Raw genomic sequence first — 13,906 nt, 5'->3', positions numbered from 1 at the left:
CATTGTCTACTAAGCCACCACTTTTGGTGTCGTCCGCAAACTGGCTAACCATGCCTTCAATATTCTCATTCAAATCATTTCTATCAATGCATTTTCACTTGGTGTGATGGAAAAGCATAAAGCATTCACAGAAAATCCAGCAACTTTACTTCATTGACGGCAGCAATTTGACAGATAATGAGCTGCTGTAGGAGTCTCAGCACATTGTCATTTTAATACCAGGCGTCTGAGTGCAGAAAGACAATTTCCAGCTTGCACAGCGACAAGGGAATTCAATAGTAAGCCCCCTCATCAGTATAGCACAAAATAAATAGAGTGAATTACTGGGAAAAAAGATGAACAATCCGAGAATGCGTTGAGATAATGAGGGATGCTGCGCAGTGTGCATTATGAGACAGTGGGAAAGCCCAAGTCTGTGTGTGTACGTGGGAGTACTGTACAGAACTAGAACAATATAAATGCCAGTATTCAATTTCATGCTGCAATGCACAAGCATGTTTAATATTGTGATTTCTATTTCCATTTTGTTATTCTATATCTTTGGCAATTCATGTATCACATGTTAATCAGCCATCTCTTCTGCAGATGAACACAAGGCTGCACATTGTAGTCATCAGCAGAACAAATGATTCTTTCTTCAATTAAACCTGGCTAAATACTCCTCAATGGCTCAATGTGCAAACATGCCATGTGCTGTGGTCCTGAGCTCCATGCAAAATACAGGTTCTCGGTTCAAATTTCTGTCAGGTTATATCATAAGGAGTGAAGTTGAACTGACAGGTCTTATCTGTCTGAATGCAACATGAAAATCATGAAATGATTACGCAAACTTTGAGCAAATACTTAATCCATACAAGCCAGCCATTTACTTTCCCACAAAATTATTCCAATGCATTTCTGAATTTATTCTGAATGCTATTTGCTGTCAGGAATTTTTCCTTTGGAACCCTGGCATAATTTTTTATTTAGTTACCCTTGCTGGCAGCTTCATTCACGTAATCATTGAATCATAACAATGGAGGTTAAGAATGACATCAATGTGCCGTCACAAAATTGAAGTCTATGACAGACAGACAGTAAGGTCTCCACTGGTCAGAGTCGTAAGAAGCACAAAGCCAAGATGGCTATAGTTGCTGGAGGACAATCAACATGACATAGATGAAATGGGTTTTTGATCCTGGGGACACTGGCACAAGTAGTAGTGAAATTGGGAGCTGTAGCAATGAAATAGGCTTCCTGTCAACCATGTTTGTTCCAGGGGTCTTGAGAATCAAGGTGTTGTAACTCAAAGGAAGATAAAATATTTTAACATACAAATTAGCAGCAGAAGTAGATTATTCAGACCTTCAAGCTTGCTCCGCTATTTAATAAGATCATAGCTTATTTGTTTGTGTTTTGAATTCCACATACTACATAATTTCCCTTTCATAAACCATGCTGATCTTTCCCAATTACATCTGTAGTTTTTAAGTCTATAAACATTTTAATGATCAATTCTAACACCAACTTCATGAAAAACCTCAAGCTAACCAGCCTATAGTTAACAATAAAAACAGTGCTAGAGAAACTCAGCAGCCTCTGTGGTGAGAGAAACAGAGTTAACATTTGAGTCTGACTTGATTCTTTTTCAGAAATGAAAAGATTCAGTGCTTTTATGTGTGGACAGAGGGAGAGGAGTAGCAAGTGTTGCCTATTTTCTGCCTCCCTTTCTGCTTGAATAAAAGGGGGTTACAATTACTATTTTCCAATCTGATGGAATCTTTCCAGAATCTAGTGCTTTGTGAAAAATTGGCATGATTGCGTTATCTCATATACAACCTTATGAGACATTTCGTTTAAGTGTGGTGCTGGAAAAGCACAGCAGGTCATGCAGCATCTGAGGAGCAGGAGAATCGATAAGGCCTTCATCAGGAATGAGGTTTGTGGGACTGGGGACCGAGAGTTAAGTGGGAGGACTCAGTCGCTCTGGCCCTGATGAAGGGCTTATGCCCGAAACACCGATTCTCCTGCTCCTTGGATGCTGCCTGACCTGCTGTGCTTTTCCATCACCACACTCTCGACTTCTTAGACTGTTGACATCTTTGATCTTATAATTCTGAATACAGAAGGTCTATTGGTCATTGGCCAAATTTTCTTACATTGAATTGTTGAGGTGTCGAAGTATTTCCTACAAATTACATTATTGCCTCATTCAATGTAGGTCTTAAGTATTGGGTAAAATTAAATCTTGGGTTAACTAGGTATATTTTATGGATTTGAAGAAGGTTTTGTGATGTGTTTGAGCCATGGTCCAATGAGTAACTCTCTTTTTTTATAAGCCAAGCAACTGCAGGTTCAAAGGTAATTTCTTGTAGGAGAAAATGAGTCTCAATGTACTCCGGAGTCCTGGTGAAGGGCTTATGTCTGAACCGTCGATTGTCCTGCTCCTCAGATGCTGCCTCTCCTGCTGTGCTTTTCCAGCACCATACTCTCGACTCTGATCTCCAGCTTCTACAGTTCTCACTTTCTACTATTTGAATGGTTGCTGTCTTTTAGTCCATTACTCTGTGTATATTGTCTGCAATGTTGACTTGATAATAACAGAGAGGAGTACATGATAAAAGTAATTAATTGACTGTGAAGCACTCTGTGGTGTTTTAAGGACATAAAATGTACTCTACAAATTCAAGTTCTTTACTTGTGTAACAAAACTGAGTTCAAATCGTGTATGTTTTCCCAATTGTTAATTCGAACGGTCAGAAAATGACACATATCAGTTCATAGTCTTTCCAAAGCAAGCCCCTAGCAAACTCCAAAATGATCCCAATTAAGTCATATTATCTATCAAAAAAAGGATGACATGCAAATGATATATATATATAAAGGATGACATTGAAAGAGAAATGTTTTACTAATTATTACTACTTTGTCAATCACATTGTTAAGGTTTGTTAATGTCATGTCAATTGCATTGTGAAGACAGGCAGCAGGTCTGAACTATTTACCGCTTGGCACCTATAAATATGAGATACTGAGACATTGATATTAGTGGTGTGAGACTGATAAAGTCAATAAACTCTCCCATTAAAAAAAGGAATTGTGTCTTGGTTTCTGCTTCACCAGCCAGTTTGCATTCTTCTTGGCTTTGTCCTGGGAAATCTCTGATGGGTGATCAGAGTACATTAGATAATTGCAAAAGTGACTTATTTAATTTGTGCTCTGCATAACTGTGCAGAACATGATAGAGTCTCATAACCCATTCTCACAGTCCATGCATGGGTTAATTATGGACAGGACTAATTGTCACAATATCCGGATCAACACTGCAAAGCACAAGAAAGAATTCCATGATTTAGCACAAAGCACTCATGGGGAATGAATGAATGTTACCAATTAACCAGCTTCCTGGCCGATCCCAAATTTCAAAGGTCACAGCACATCAGTTGCTGCATCAAAACCGGACAAAACAATTATTTGCCTGCAAGAATTGCAGCAATACATCCATGAAACAAAGTTAATTGTGTTACAGAACAGTGACATGTCTCACATTACGAAAGGACACATGATGGTTAGCTTAATAAATAAGCTGAATAGATGCTATTAATGCTGAATCCCACACCTAATTCTATTTCCATTGATAAACACGAAACATCAGTCTTTAATGTTCCTGGCACAAAATCTTGTCTCCTAAGTCTGTCTACTGGCAATCTGATTTTTCTCTATTCTGCTTTGGAGGCATATGAGTGAAGGAAACTAAATCATGGCAGGGTGGTTTAGTGGTTAGCATTGCTGCCTCACAGTGCCAGGAACTTGGCTTTGATTCCAGCCTTGGGTGATTAGGTGGAGTGTACATGTTCTCCCTTTGTCTGTGTGGGTTTCCTCCCACAGTCCAAAGATGTGCAGTTTAGGTGGATTAGCCATGCTAGATTGCCCACAGTGTTCATGGATGTGTAGGCAAGGTAGAGGAATGGGTCTAGGTGGGATGCTATTTGGTGAGGCAACGTGGACTCAATGGGCTGCATGGCCTGTTCCACAGTGTAGGGATTCTATGAATAAATGTGAGGCTTTTGTTTGTCTTAGAATCAAACAGATGTACAGCACGGAAACAGACCCTTCAATCCAACTCGTCCATGCCAACCCGATATCTTAACCTAATCTAGTCCCATTTTCTAGCACTTGGCCCATATCCCTCCAAACCCTTCCTATTCATATACCCATCCAGATGCCTTTTAAATGCTGCAATAGTACTAGCCTCCACCACTTCCTCTGGCAGCTCATTCCATACATGCACCACTCTCTGTGTGAAAATGTTGGCCCTTATGTCTCTTTTATATCTTTCCCCTCTCACCCTAAACCTATGCCCTCTAGTTCTGGACTCCCCCACCCCAGGGAAAAGGCCTTGTCTGTTTGTCCTACCCATGCCCCTCATGATTTTATAAATCTCTATAAGGTCACCCCTCAGCCTCTGATGCTCCAGGGAAAATACCTCCAGCCTATTCAACCTCTCCCTATAGCTCAAATCCTCCAACCCTGGCAAAATCCTTGTAAATCTTTTCCGAACCCTTTCAAGTTTCACAACAAGCTTCCAGTCGGAGGGAGACCAGAATTGCACACAATATTCCAAAAGTGGCCTAACCAATGTTTGGGAGATGATTTGTAGCTAGGGTGCTCGTTGTTGTGGTTCTGTTCGCCGAGCTGGGAATTTGTCTTGCAAACGTTTCGTCCCCTGTCTAGGTGACATCCTCAGTGCTTGGGAGCCTCCTGTGAAGCGCTTCTGTGCTGTTTCCTCCGGCATTTATAGTGGCCTGTCTCTGCCGCTTCCGGTTGTCAGTTCGAGCTGTCCGCTGTAGTGGCCGGTATATTGGGTCCAGGTCGATGTGTTTGTTGATAGAGTCTGTGGATGAGTGCCATACCTCTAGAAATTCCCTGGCTGTTCTCTGTTTGGCTTGCCCTATAATGGTAGTGTTGTCCCAGTCGGATTCATGTTGCTTGTCATCTGTGTGTGTGGCTACTAAGGATAGCTGGTCGTGTCGTTTCATGGCTAGTTGGTGTTCGTGTATATGGATCGTTAACTGTCCTCCTGTTTGTCCGATGTAGTGTTTTGTGCAGTCCTTGCATGGGATTTTGTACACTACATTGGTTTTGCTCATGTTGGGTATCGGGTCCTTCGTCCTGGTGAGTTGTTGTCTGAGCGTGGCTGTTGGTTTGTGTGCTGTTATGAGTCCTAGTGGTCGCAGTAGTCTGGCTGTCAGTTCAGAAATGCTCCTGATGTATGGTAGTGTGGCTAGTCCTTTGGGTTGCGGCATGTCCTCGTTCTGTTATCTCTCCCTTAGGCATCTGCCTTATTTCCCAAGAGTCGGTCAAGTTTTGCACCTTCTCTAGTAGGTACATCCACATATTGAATCAGAAAATTTTCTTGTACACACTTATTGTCACTATCTATTTCCCTATGTTCTATATTTTTCATGTCCTTCTCCAAAGTAAACAGTGATGCAAAATATTTGTCTAGAATCTCCCCCATCTCCTGTGGTTCCACATGTAGGCTGCCTTGCTGATCTTTGTGGGGCCCTATTCTCTCCCTAGTTACCCTTTCGTCCTTGATATGTACCAAATTTTCTTGTACTTAACAAATTCCTCTCCATATACACCCTTAACACTAGGGCAGTCCCAGTCTATGTTTGGAAAGTTACAATCTCCTCAGATAACTAGCCCATTATTCTTACCACAATGAGTATTAATTATTGCACCACTAGCTCCTGCTTCTGTCTTGAGATAAGATTACTTACAGTGTGGAAACAGGCCCTTCGGCCCAACAAGTCCACACCAACCCGCCGAAGCGTAACCCACCCATACCCCTACATCTACATCTACCCCTTACCTAACACTACGGGCAATTTAGCATGGCCAATTCACCTGACCTGCACATCTTTGGACTGTGGGAGGAAACCGGAGTACCCGGAGGAAACCCACGCAGACACGGGGAGAACGTGCAAACTCCACACAGTCAGTCGCCTGAGGCGGGAATTGAACCCGGGTCTCTGGCGCTGTGAGGCAGCAGTGCTAACCACTGTGCCACCGTGCCGCCCATAACTTGAAACAGACTTTGAAAAATCAGATATGGCACTTTTCAAAATCTCAGCACATTTCAATCTGTTATACAACCAATGGAGTATTTTTGAAGTACAATAGGTATTATAATGCAAGAAACATGGCAACCAATTTGCACTCAGCAATACTGCTCCTCGGATGTTGCCTGAACTGCTGTGCTCTTCCAGCACCACTAATCCAGAAGCTTCCAAAAACAGAAACTTGATAATGAACATATCTTAATGATGTTGGCTGAGTGATTCAGTAGGACACCTGGGAGAAATTCCCTGCTCTCCTGAGAAGTTCTGCTACTGGATTTAGAAGCAATGGGGCCTTTGTACACTATCTCATTGAAAACAGACAGTTCAGCATTCACTCAGTACTGCACCGAGGCTGTGAGTTTAATTCTATACTCATGACCCTGTGTGTTAGAACCTTCGCTGATTTTTCATTATTTTGTTTTTTTTTCAGTTTTGAGTTATGAGCTGGAATTGACTGATGGACTTTGGGTTAAAAAGAACAGAGGAGGTAAGCTTTGTTTGTTTGTGAGGCCAGGCCTCAAGGCTAATTGCAGGCTGAGCTTTGATTAAAAGGTTCCAACAGACCTAATGACCCCCTGGGAAGAGCACTGTTAGAAGGTAACTCTGATCAAAGTCTTAGTAAAAACAGTCAAGGACTTCATGTTTATACCTGTGAACAATACATTGTGATGAACATTTAAGTAATCTGACTAGTTCTGTTATTCCCTCTTACTTATCTCTTTGTTTGACTTCTGTCTTTTATGGGAATGGTGGCTGGAAACAAATGTTTCCAGTTTAAAGCACAGACATTAATCAGTTTACCATGCTGTTTAATTTTCTCTCTGCTAAAGCTACTTTATATGATATACATCTTTCAGCCTTTTGTTTATGGTACGGAACTGGCGTCTGGAAATTAAACATGATGTGGAGATGCTGGTGTTGTACTGGGGTGGATAAAGGTAAAAATTGTACAAAACCAGGTTGTAGTCCAACAGGTTTATTTGGAAGCACTAGCTTTTGGAGTGCTGCTCCATTGTCAGGTAAATGTGGAGACAGCTACCTGCTGAAGGAGCAGCACTCTGGAAGCTAGTACTTCCAAATAAACCTATTGGACTATAATCCGGTGTTGCGTGATTTTTAACTGGAACTTAATCGTTCACCAAACCTGAAATTTGTTATTCAAATGCCTGGTTCGGAACCATCTGGGGGCCTGTGACAGTTTAATTTTACGTTGTTGTGAAAGCAAAGGTAAAAAGGCTGCTTTGATTCAGCTGTCTGACTCCATGTCGTAACAGTTGTGAGACTTATAGGCTACAGCTTTCCCACTTCCAGAGACTGATTGCACTTCGACCATAACCCATTCCCCAAACTGCAAGGACATGGATCCCCAGTCTCTGATTAGGGCCAAGTGCCTGATTGACTGTGGCCCATCCTTGGACTGGAATCGGGGGAGATCCTTAACTAACTGTACGTCCACTCCCAAGACTCACTACAGCTTTTCTCCACCCACTGAAGACTGATACCTTTTGACTTTCACACATGACCATTTACTTGCAGAACATGCAGTGTGTTTGTCATGGAAATGCCTGGCACAAGTTGTAGCTGTGATGTTGGCGTAGTCCAATGCCACACAGCAATGTGTTCACCCTCTTCCCTGTTCAGTGCCGCCCATCGTCAATGCTGCAAAGTCTGTACAAGCCACAGAGGCTGGCAGCCAGGAACTGAGCACTGAAACAATGAGAAAACCATGTGAACTTTGCAGAGGCTGGCAGTTCATAGTCAGTACTGAAGCCAATGAGAGTGTGCTAAGAAAACAATGAGAAGTGAATCGAGGCTGGCAGATTTCAACTAAGTGAGTGAGCGCCAAGAAAGCAAGCTAAAAAAGGCCATCAGTGGCATCTCGTGAAGATGCACGAAATGTCCCTGCACGCAAAATGACTTGTCAGAAGTTTACAAGTCAGTGACGTCTCTGAAATCCAAAGTGAAGTGCTGAAGGGCTGAAGAAGTGTGGAAGATGCTTTGAGAGCAAGGCCAGTGATGTGGTGATGTCAGTGTTTCGCTGGTACAGATGGGTGGACTAAGGATCGGGCAGTATGGTCACTATGGAGGGGTGGCATCGTGAAGAAGCTGGGATGGGCATTCTGCAGCTGCCAGGATGCCCACTCAGATTTACATGGCAACAATTTGTACCATCTTTTCCTTTGAATAAAGCGAAATGCAGCTCTCATCAGATTTAAATGTATGGATATAAGGTAGACACTGCTCAATCGTGAGATTCTAAAGTTGCCATTTAAGTCTTGAGGTAAAACTGTGAAAACTTTTGTCGTCATCAAGATTTTGATTTCTTAGTTCTCTCTGTATTTTCCCATGTTACTCACTATTATTCAGTTAGGTTTGAACTCTGACCCCAGTCTTTCAATTCAAATGCCAAACTAACGTTGATCTGATGGTAGAGTGAACTGTGTGCATTAATTTCCACATTTGATGCTTAGAATTTTGTTAAAGAGCAGAGAAAATTCCATTAAGACCAAAACATGTCAGAATAAATGTTAAATTTGTTTCTTTTCATAGCTATTGGACCAAGTAGGGTTATTTGTATCAATGTTCAAGATCATTGTTGCGGATGTTGCAAATGAAAATATGAAAATGAATAATATGCATTTTTAAAGTGATTTGGCAAGGTGGCATTTTAAATGCCAAACCCTTTATCTACTTTAATGAAGGTTGCACATTTAGAATAACTTGTTATTTTCCTTTGGAGGTAACTGACTAACCCACCTGGTATTCTTAACGTTCGCTGTGCTTATTTCTGATGTTGAAATGTTTGCTGTTTTTCCCTTTAACGATGAACTGACTGGGGATCGCTTGAGTTTGCTCTGGACATGCAGTAAATAATTGACTCATTGGCCTTACTAATTAACACAAACATCCTCCATGGTGAAGTCACGTCCTAAATCTGCTTGAACACTTATTTCCATCCAGTGTATGTGTCTTGTGGTCAATGGAAGTCAATCACTTTTAAGGATCAAAGTTCCAAGTAAACTCCCTAACTGTCCGGAAGGTGTGTCATAACATGTCTCAAACAGGTTGTATATAAATATTTATAATTTATATTGCATTTGTTTATTAATGAAGATCATTGATGAATTTAATCATGGAATATCATTTCTTTTTAATGCATTCAGCAAATTTTCTTATAATTACAACAAATTAAAAATAATGGCTTTGTTGTAGTTGGACTGGAATTAAGGATATTCCACTCACCAAAAACATTAACAGCAAGTGAAGAAAAAGTCTCAGTGACTTGAGGAGTCTCTGAGGCTCACCATTTCACATTTCCAGCTTTAATTAAATTTTAAAAATGTCCTCGTCTGAATGATCTCTTTGTCACTCTCCAGATTTGAGAAGGATACTGTGCTCTGAAGAATCATAGAGTCCCTACAGTGTGGAAACAGGCCATTTGGCCCAACAAGTCCACACCGACCCTCCGAAGAGCAACCCACCCAGACCCATTCCTTATTACTTTACATTTCCCTTGACTAATCCACCTAGCCAAGGCATCCCTGAAGACTATGGGCAAATTATCACAGCCAATTCACTTAGCATGCACATCCTTGGTCTGTGGGAGGAAACCAGAGCACTCAGAGGGAACCCACACAAACACAGGGAGAATCTGCAAACTCCACACAGACAGTTACCCAAGGCAGGAATTGAACCCAGATCCCTGGTGTAGTGAAGCAGCAGTGCTAACCACTGAGCCACCATGCCACCCAAAATAGATCTGCCTTGTCAAGCTCAGCATGTCCCAAAGGTAATGAAATACATTTAGAATGCAATCATTTAACTAAATTCTTCACAGCAAGCTCCCGCAAGCAGTAACGTGATAATGACCAGATGATCTGTGTTAGTGATGTTGATAGAGCGATAAATATTGGCCAAGACTAGTGTTATGAAATCTTTTGCATTTGCTTGAATCTAAAGAAAGGGCATTAGTCCAATGTATCATTTACATCCTCCCACTGTGGCCCCATGCTGAATCAGATTTTTGCGCTGAAGACTCTGGAGGTCACAGTCATTCTCATTCTCAGTCAGAGTTTTGTCAACTGAGCCATGGCTGTCTTATAATAACAGAATTAAAAATCACACAATACCAGATTATAGTCCAACATATATATTTGGAAGCACTAGCTTTCGGAGCGCTGCTCCTTCATCAGGTGGTTGTGGAGTATAAGATCGTAAGATGCAGAATGTATAGCAAAAGTTTACAGTGTGATGTAACTGAAATGATATATTGAAAAAGACCTGGATTGTTTATTGAGTCTCCCAGCTTTTAGAATGACCAGTTCATTCATATGTAAATCCTAAAACTTTTTTAAAGTTACATTCTCAAGTGAACTTTAATAATAGGTGCCATGTCAGCCCAGATAATGAATTGAAGGTGTGAGGTGCCCTGTGTGATACTGTCTGTCCCCCAATGTTCAGACTGATTCTATTTCTAAAAAAAAGGATTTACAGAATCTTACATGGATTCATGCAGTTTTTGAGCAAAATAAAATGTAATTCTTCAAGTACAAATTCACCACAAACTTACATGTGTGCGTGTGCATATGGGTATGTGTGTGAGGGGGGTGTGTGAGTGTCTTTGAGAGTGTGTGTTTGTGTATGTGTGTGAGTCCGCTGAAGTGTTCTCCACACTCACCCACACACACACCCACACACCCTCTCACAGACTTATACCCCTTTACACTCTCACTTACACACATACACAATCTCTCATAGACACTCATACCCCCTCACACACACATCAAGACACTATTCAAAAGGGCCACAACACACTGCAGTACACCAGAACTGCAAAAAGAGGAAGAAGAACACCTCTACAATGTATTCGTCAAAAATGGATACCCGTGCAATTTCATCAACAGATGCCTAAGGGAAAGATAACGGAATGAGGACATGCCGCAACTCAAAGGACTAGCCACACTACCATACATCAAGAGCATTTCCGAACTGACAGCCAGACTACTGCGACCACTAGGACTCATAACAGCACACAAACCAACAGCCACTCTCAGACAACAACTCACCAGAACGAAGGACCCGATACCCAGCATGAGCAAAACAAACGTAGTGTACAAAATCCCATGCAAGGACTGCACAAAACACTACATAGGACAAACAGGAAGACAGCTAACGATCCGTATCCATGAACACCAACTCGCCACGAAACGACACGACCAGCTATCCTTAGTAGCCACACACGCAGATGACAAGCAACATGAATTCGACTGGGACAACACTACTATTATAGGACAAGCCAAACAGAGAACAGCCAGGGAATTCCTAGAGGCATGGCACTCATCCACAGATTCAATCAATGAGCACATCGACCTGGACCCAATATACCGACCACTGCAGCGGACAGCTGGAACTGACAACCGGAAGCGGCAGATTCAAATCACTATAAAAGCCGGAGGAAACATCACAGAAGCGCTTCACAGGAGGCTCCCAAACACTAAGGATGTCACCTAGACAGGTGACAAAACGTCTGCAACACAAATTCCCAGCTCGGCGAACAGAACCACAGCAACGAGCACCCGAGCTACAAATCTTCTCACAAACTTTGAACTTAACAAACAATCCATGTCTTTTTCAATATATAATTTCAGTTACATCACACTGTAAACTTTTGCTATTACTTCTCTGTCTTACAAACTTATATTCCACAACCACCTGATGCAGGAGCAACACTCCGAAAGCTTGTGCTTCCAAATAAACCTGTTGGACAATAACCTGCTGTTGTGTGATTTTTAACTTTGTACACCCCAATCCAACACCGGCATCTCCAAATTATAATAACAGACATGTTATTGTCCTGATTGAAAAACTCCATTAGTACCAGCACACAAACCTTTCTTGCTGTCAAAGTATTGGATGTTCTGTACCTTCTTTCAGTTAGGACAGTAATAAACTCAAACCCCATTTTCCCCTTGACTGATATAAAAGATCCCACAGCATCTATTTCAGAAATGCTACTCAGTTCTCCTATTTTTCCTGCTCAAATACTTATCCTTCAACCAAAAACACTAAAGACGAACCAATTTTCTCATCTGTTGTTCCATTGTTATTTCTGTCACATTGACATGTGCAAATTGGCTGATCTGTTCCTTTCACTACATTACTTGAAACTGGTTTATTGATGCTACAATTTGTGATGATATGCTACAGATATGGAAGTCTGTCTTCTTGCATACAACCAAAATTATAATCTGGCGGTCGGCGGTGACAAGATGGTGGTCGGCAGTGACAAGATGGCAGTTGGCAGTGAAACAGCTGGTGAGACAAGATGGCGGTCGGCAATGAAATGGCAGGTAAATGAAGATGGTGGTTGGCAGTGAAGCAGCTTCTGAGACAAGATAGCAGTTGCTAGTGAAATGGCAGGTGAGACAAGGTAGCGGTTTCAGTGAATGGACAGGCGAGACAAGATGGTGGTTGGCAGTGACAAGATGGTGGTTGGCAGTGACAAGATGGCAGTTGGCAGTGGAACAGCTGGTGAGACAAGATGGCGGTCGGCAATGAAACGGCAGGTAAGTGAAGATGGTGGTCGGCAGTGAAGCAGCTTCTGAGACAAGATGGCAGTTGCCAGTGAAATGGCAGGTGAGACAAGATGGCGGTTGGCAGTGAAATGGCTGGTGAGACAAGATGGTGGTCAGCAGTGAAATGGCTGGTGAGACAAGATGCCATTTGTTGGTGAAGCAGATGGTGAGACCAGATGGCAGTTGGCTGCAAGGTGGTGCCTGGTTAGCGATTGGCAATGAGGGACTAAACCCAGCACGGGGGAGAGCGAGCCCTTATGGGGAAAGCTGAGAGTGGAGCGACTGCAGTCCCATGGCTATAGAAGGACTGTGATGATGAACTTTTAACTTAATTCTTTAACTTTCTATTTTGTAGCTTAGATTTTGTATCAAGATCCCTTTGTCCCGAAGATGGGGTTGGGAATGGTGACATTGTACACTTTTCTATACTTGAGCACACATGACAATAAACTAATTCTAATTCTGGCTCTAAAAGGTCAGGAGACTTAGCTAGCAGTCCTTTGCAAGCTGTCACAAAATGTCAAAGTGGAGTGTGGTGGTTCAGGGATGTTTCTCCTCCTGGGCCTACGTTTATGGTTGGCAAGTGAAGCAACTGAGGAGCACTTCAGAGTTGACCCTTCTTGCCTGATGTCTACAAAGATGCACAGTCCAGTGACAGTCACTAGACCACAGTCAGGACTGTGATGCAAGCTGGTTTTCCAGTACTCCACACTAACCCACTACCAGATTCTGGATTAGTGGTGCTGGAAGAGCACAGCAGTTCAGGCAGCATCCAAGGAGCTTCGAAATCAACGTTTCGGGCTACCAGCCCAGGTGTTAGAACACATCAATTGCTGCATTGGCTGAGCATAAGTCAGCAATGAACAGAAGTGGACTTGGGTCTTTATTTAGCTCTGTTTGTGCTTTGCATCAATAGAGCCTTTCCATTAAGCCTCTGGTAACATGATGGGCCCTAAACAATTTAGAATGTTGCCCATCTAAGAACACAACTGGTCCCCTGTAATCAGAGTAATTGCTGGTTAATTTCATTGTAATTAGATTTTAAATTTTAATGAGCAGTGACTTCTCAGTTTTAGAGGAGAGGGGCAACTTAGAACCAACCTTATTGGTTTGTTTAACATAGGTAATGCCTTAGTAATGAACTCTTTAACAATGCTTATTTACATTGTACAACATCACCACCAACTGGTAGAACAGTTATATTGAAGACATTCCTTTTTTTGT

The sequence above is a fragment of the Chiloscyllium punctatum genome, chromosome 45 (genome assembly GCF_047496795.1).
Source record: "Chiloscyllium punctatum isolate Juve2018m chromosome 45, sChiPun1.3, whole genome shotgun sequence".
NCBI lineage: Eukaryota > Metazoa > Chordata > Chondrichthyes > Orectolobiformes > Hemiscylliidae > Chiloscyllium > Chiloscyllium punctatum.
This window is presented reverse-complemented; position numbering follows the sequence as displayed.